The sequence below is a fragment of the Nicotiana tomentosiformis genome, chromosome 8 (assembly GCF_000390325.3).
Source record: "Nicotiana tomentosiformis chromosome 8, ASM39032v3, whole genome shotgun sequence".
Taxonomy (NCBI): Eukaryota; Viridiplantae; Streptophyta; class Magnoliopsida; order Solanales; family Solanaceae; genus Nicotiana; species Nicotiana tomentosiformis.
Genome location: NC_090819.1, coordinates 39896185 through 39903506, shown reverse-complemented (window position 1 = coordinate 39903506; position 7322 = coordinate 39896185).

Here is a 7322-nt window from a genome sequence, read left to right as displayed (position 1 = left end):
CCTCATCATAAGTCAAGTCCCTTTCTAGTTGTACCGTGCTGAAGTACAACACATGGGATGGGTCACCATAATATTTCCGGAGTATAGAAACATGAAACACTAGGGGAACACCCGATAGACTAGGTGGCAATGCAAGCTTGTAAGCCACTTCTCCAATCCTCTCAAGCACCTCAAAAGGCTCAATATACCGAGGGCTCAACTTTCCCTTCTTCCTGAATCTCATCACACCCTTCATGGGCAAAAGTTTGAGCAAAATCTTCTCACCTACCATGTATGTAACATCACGAACCTTCCAATCAGCATAGCTCTTCTGCCTAGACTGCCGTGTACGAAGCCGATCCTAAATCAACTTGACTTTCTCCAAGGAATTCCGAACCAAATCAGTGCCCAACAACCTAGCCTTTCCCGGCTCAAACCAACCAACTGGAGAACGACACTGCCTCTCATATAAGGCCTATTAAGGAGCCATCTGAATACTCGATTGGTAGCTATTATTGTAGGCAAACTCTGTAAGTGGTAAGAATGGATCCCAAGAACCCCCGAAATCCATAACACAGGCGTGTAACATGTCCTACAAGATCTGAATGGTTCTCTCTAACTGTCCATTCGTCTGGAGGTGGAATGCTATACGCAACTCAACCCACGTGCCTAACTCTCATTGCACTGCTCTCCAAAATGGCGATGTGAACTGCGTGCCTCAATAAAAAATAATGGACTCCGGCAGACCATGAAGACGAACAATCTCACAGATATATATCTGAGCCAACCTCTCAGAAAAGTAGGTAGTCACAACCGGAATGAAGTAGGAAGACTTGGTCAGTCTATCCACAATAATCCACATTGCGTCGAATTTCTTCAAAGTCCATGGGAGCCCAATAAAGAAATCCATAGTAACCCACTCCCACTTCCACTCAGGAATCTCAAGTCTTTGAAGCAAACCGCTCGGCCTCTGATGGTTGTACTTCACCTGCTGACAGTTCAAGCACCGAGTCACAAACTCTACTATATCTTTCATAATTCTCCTCCACCAATAGTGCAACCTCAAATCCTAATACATCTTAGCGGCACACGGATGAATGGAATACCGCAAACTGTCAGCCTCTTCAAGAATCAACTCACGTAGCCCATCCACATTGGGCACACAAATCCGACCCTGCATCCGCAACACCCCGTCATCTCCAGTAGAAACCTCCTTGACATTATTGTGGTCACCGTGTCCTTAAGGACAAGCAAATGAGGGCCGTCATACTAACTCTCTCTGATGCGCTCATACAAAGAAGACTGATAAATCACGCAAGAAAAAACCCGACTGGGCTCCGAAACATCTAGCCTCACAAACTGATTGGCCAAGCCCTTAATATTCAATGATAACATCCTCTCACCAACTGGAATATATGCAAGTCTACCCATACTCTCAACCTTTCTAATCAAGGCATCAACCACTATATTGGCCTTCCCAAGATGATACAAAATGGTGATATCATAGTCTTTTAACAGCTCCAACCACCTCCACTGCCTCAAATTTAGATCCTTCTTCTTAAACAAGTGTTGTAGACTCCGATGATCTGTGAATACCTCATAAGACAAGCCATGGAGATAATGCCTCCAAATCTTCAATACGTGAACAATGGCTGCCAACTCTAGATCATGAACATGGTAGTTCTTCTCATGGGCTTCAACTAGTATGAAGCATAAGAATTCACCCTACCCTCCTGCATCAAGACACACCCAATACCAATCTAAGAAATATCACAATAAACAGTATATGAACCCGATGCTGAAGGCAAAACTAGAACCGAAGCTGTGGTCAAGGGAGTCTTGAGTTTTTGAAAGCTCTCCTCACACTCATTAGACCACCTGAATGGGGCACCCTTCTTGGTCAACCTAGTCAAAGGTGCAGCAATGGACGAGAAATCTCTACAAAATGACAATAATAACCTGCCAAACCCAAGAAGCTCTGAATCTCTGTAGCTGAAGACGGTCTAGGCTTACTCTAAACTGCCTCAATCTTCTTCAGATCTACCTTGATCCCTTCACTAGACACCACGTGGTCCAAGAACGCCACCGAGTCAAGATAGAACTCTCACTTGAAGAATTTAGCATATAACTTCTTCTCCCTTAAGGTCTGGAGTACAATCCTCAGATGGTGCTCATGCTCCATTTGGCTGCGTGAGTACAACAACATATCATCAATGAATACTATGACAAAAGAATCAAGATATGGCTGGAATACAATGTTCATTAAATGCATATAGGTTGCTAGGGCATTGGTCAGCCCAAATGACATCACAAGAAACTCGTAGTGACCATAGCGGGTCATGAATGCCATCTTCAGCATATCAGAATCCCAAATCTTCAACTGATGATACCCTGACCTCAAATCAATCTTTGAAACACTCTAGCTCCCTGAAGATGGTCAAATAAGTCATCAATGCGTGGTAAAAGATACTTGTTCTTAATGGTAACTTTGTTCAACTGCCTTTAATCAATGCATATCCGCATAGTACCATCCTTATTCTTCACAAATAGGACCGGTGCTCCCCAAGGTGATGCACTGGGCCTTATGAATCCCTTATCAAGTAGCTCCTGAAGCAGCTCCTTTAATTCTTTCAACTCTGTTGGTGGCATACGATACTGAGGAATAGATATAGGCCGAGTGCACGAAACCAGTACAATATCAAAATGAATGTCCCTATCGGGTGGCATGCCCGTAAGTCTGCAGGAAACACATATGGAAAGTCTCTCACTGCCGTAACTGACTGAACGGTAGAAACATCAACATCAACATCCCTCACAAAGGCCAAATATGCCAGCCATACCTTCCCAAACATCCGTTAGGCCTTCAAATTTGAAATCACTCTATTGGGATCATAGTCTAGAGAACCTCTCCACTCAACCCTAGGCAATCCCGGTATCGCCAACGTCACCGTCTTAGCGTGACAATCCAGGATAGCGTAATATGGTGACAACCAATCCATGCCTAGAATCACGTTAAAATCCACTATGCTAATTAGTAAGAGATCAACTCTCATCTCTAATGCCCCGATAGTCACCACACATGACCGATACACACGATCCACAACAATAGAATCACCCAACAGTGTCGATGCATGAACAAGCATAACTAAAGAATCACGGGGCATATCCAAATAATGTGCAAAGTATGATGATACATATCAATAAATGGAACTAGGGTCAAATAATATCGAAGCATCCCCGTGGCATACTGAAACAATACTTGTGATCACAGTATCAGAAGCAACTGCCTCTAGCCTGGTTGGAAATGTGTAGCGGGCCTGACCACCACCTGATCGACCTCCCCCTCTCGGGCAGCCTCGAGCAGACTAGGCCCCTTTTGAGTGGGCTGTGCGGGTGGTGTAGCTGATGGTGTTGGAGTCATAGGCTGGGAACTCTGCTGTGGAACCCTACCTAATAGTCTGGGGCAATCCCTCTTGGGATGACTCAAGTCCCCGTACTCAAAACAACCCCTCATCTGACGGAGCTGTTGACCTTGATGATCTGAATAGCTACTTGTGGAACCCTAAGCAGATGAAGCAGGGTAAGAGATCTGTGCCTGCAACACATTGAATGGTGACTGAACTGGGCATGCACTGTAGGAACTATGGCTAACATAAGAACCACGAGGAACATGATGAGCTGCCTGAACAGGTCTAGAGGAACAACCTCTTCTGAAAGCACTAGCCTCCAAATGAGACACTACTGAAACCACCAGAACTATGAGGCCTCTTGGCCTCCCGTTCCTCCCGCTCCTGCCTGCAAACCAGCTCTAAGCGTCTTGCAATTTTGACCACCTCGTCAAACCTCGCACCCGTTGCAACCTCTCGATCCATAATGAAGCGTAATCTATAGTTGAGGCCATAGATGAACCTCCTAATCTTCTCCGTCTCAGTGGGAACCAACCTTACTACGTGATGAGCCAACTCTGAAAACCTCATCTCGTACGGGGTCACGGTCATACCCACTTGGCATAGCTTCTCAAACTTCCTATGCGATTCCTCTTTGCGAGTCTGTGGGACAAACTTCTCTAAGAAGAGAACTGAGAACTCATGCCATGTAAGTGACGCTGCATAAACTGGCCTACTTGACTCATAAGCCTACCACCATCGGTAAGCTTCCCCTGTCAGTTGAAATGTAGTAAATGAAACCCCACTAGTATCCAAAAATACCCGTTGTGCGAAGAATCCGCTGACACCAGTCTATAAAATCCTAATCATCCTCCGACTCTGCTCCACTAAAACTCTAGAGGCTTAAGCCTCCCAAATCGCTCCAGTCTCTTCTGCTCATCATCACTCATGTGGGGGCCAACCTCGGCCCTAGGGGCAGACTCCGGCTGAACTTGTAATACACCCGGTGGATGGTGTCCTGAGCTAGCTGTTGTGGGTTACGGGCGGCAGGAGTCTGGGCACCTTCTCCAGCCTGTGAAGTGGTTGGTGCAGCTGGAACTGAGACTGCATGTGCCAAGCTCATGCACACAGTCAAAATCTGGGCTAAGGCCTCCTGAAGGCCAGGAATAACAATGGGCACTGCTGGTGCCTGAGCTGGTCCTACCGGCTCAACCACATCTGGTACCTGCTCTTGAGCTGGAGCAACTGGTGGCTCCACAGGTGCTGCTCTGGCTCTAGTACGAGCCACACCTCGGCCTCTACCGAGACCCTAACTAGTGGTACTGGTGGCCGTCTCCCTGATCCGATAGAACGTGTCCTCACCATCTGTGAGAGAATAGAAGGGTCAAGGTTAACTTTCGAAAATAACAAGTCCGCACGATAATAATACAAGAAAGTAAAGTTTTCCTAACAGTTCGATAGCCTCTCGAAGATAAGTACAAACGTCTCCGTACCGATCCGTAATACTCTACTAAACTTGCTCACGACTCGTAATACCTATGAACGTAGCTCTAATACCAACTTGTCACGACCTAAAATCCCAACCCGTCGTGATATCTCCTAACACACCAGCCAGGCAAGGCGAAATATAACAATAAAGAACCAAAACAACAAAAAATTATAGAAATAGCATATGAAATCACAATATGACAGGATACTGCTAATACAGGATAGATCCCCCAAAAATTGGTAAATACGGAGTCATGAGATCTACATTGGAATACAAGTTTGAAAACTAAATAGCCATGCTATCTGAACTAAAATAACAATACATAAGAAAAGACAAGTAAAAACTGTAGCCAAGAATGCAACTTTACCTCGCCTTTCGAAGCTCAGTCCCACAAGTAAGTCTATTGCTGATAACTGGTCCCCATACCTGGATCTACACAATCAAGTACAGAGTGTATTATGAGTACAACCGATCCAATGTACTCAATAAGTATCGTAACTAACCCCGGCGAGGTAAAATAAGCAAGAACTATAAATGATACCAGCTATAACCTGTACAATTTCATCATTTTAACAAGTACAGGACAATAATAAAATCAAGTCATAAAGCACAAGAAGAAACATCTCTGTGTGTATGTATATAGTTACTCAAATACTCTGCTCAGTCAATGTTCCACATATAGAGATACTATGCAGTTATATCATATAGTTAACCATTGAAATTGCAAGTAAAGATGAAATGCAAAAATCCAAACAAACACTGGCCAGATATCCTCAATCTTTCCATATCCAAACTAAACCACTGATCAATTTTCCTCAATATCCGCTAGTACACCATCAAGAGAGAAACATGAGAGGGTGACCCTAGTCAACCCAAAAAGTCAAACCCGAGAACGCACCTCGAAACTAGATAAAATTCACAATTTTTGAATACCCATTCAATTACGAGTCCAACCATACAAAATTCTTCCAATTCCGACCTCAAACGACCTTCAAATCCCCATTCTTCATTTTAGGAAGTTTTTACTAAAATCCCCATTTTCTTCACTTTAATCCACAAAATAAATGATAAAAACTAAGATGGAATAATGAATAATGAACAAATCCGAGTCAAAAATACTTACACTGATCCAAGACGTGCAAATTCTGTCGCGACCCAACTGGAGGGTCATGACTAGCACCCGGGCCATACTTGCCGAGCACCAACGTACATTTTATCTAACCTTCCTTATTATCTTTAAGGGCCGACAAGATCAATATAAATAGTAGACATGGATCATGAACATCCAACAATGAAAGATAATGTCATGAACATACATAACATGGGACAACAAGACTGTCAAGAAACTATATATAAGGTACGAGCTATCATGATGCCATGAAAGACTATACAACAAAAATTAGCCGAAAAGGCATTCTAAACCATACATAAGTCGACACCTGTCTATGAGCCTCTAAAGGAACATAAGTGCTACAACATTGCCGGAACAGGGCCCCGACATACCCATAATGTCTATAACAAAAATGCATACCAAGACCACGGCAAGTCCGGAGAAGGGATCTCGCCAATAACCGCTGAACTGGACAGCCTACTGTGGTGGGGGAGCTACGTCTACCTGTCTATCAGGACCTGCAGCACGACATGCAGCGTCCACAAATAAAAAGGACGTCAGTACGAATAAAGTACTGAGTATGTGAGGCAAGAAAGCATAAGTAAGAATAGTAATGTAAACATGGATAGAGAATATACAACCTGTGACATCTGGGTACCTCTGAGGGCTACTGACATGAAATACATGATACATACATATATATACATAAACTTTTAAAACATACGCCTTTGTGGGCATCACCATCATCATATCGTACCCGGCCATAATAGGCTCGGTAAAACGTACCCGGCCATCATAGGGCTCGGTAGAATCGTACCCGGCCACGTGGAGCTCGGTAAAACCCAACTGATCAGTGGTTGCACAATAGGTGCCATACCCGGCCGACTATAGCGCGGCTCGGTAGAGTAAAATAGATACATATATGTGATGCATGCTGGACTCATTGGAATCACATTTTGAACCTTTTGGAGTGACATAAGGTTGGTATCCTTCGTACACGTTATTAGGATTAACTCTTCATCAAGAATCTTATAAGAATCAGGAACTACCAACAACATTGATAATATAAGAATAAGAGAAGTAACATCAATATCAATCGTTTCATAAGAAGGGCAGCAATGTAAGTACTGCTAGCTTCTAAGAGTAGAGTATCTTTGGGAGCTCGTTCATTACATTATGTACAATCGGAGTCGTGCAAAAGAATGAAGGGGATAGACTCACATACCTTGTATATACTGCCCAACCTCAAGCTATGCAAATATCACGACTCCTTAGTCTACAATAAGACAAATGACACTATCATTATCGTTTAAGCGTCGTAACTATTATGTATCGACCACAACCTATTTTACGATGA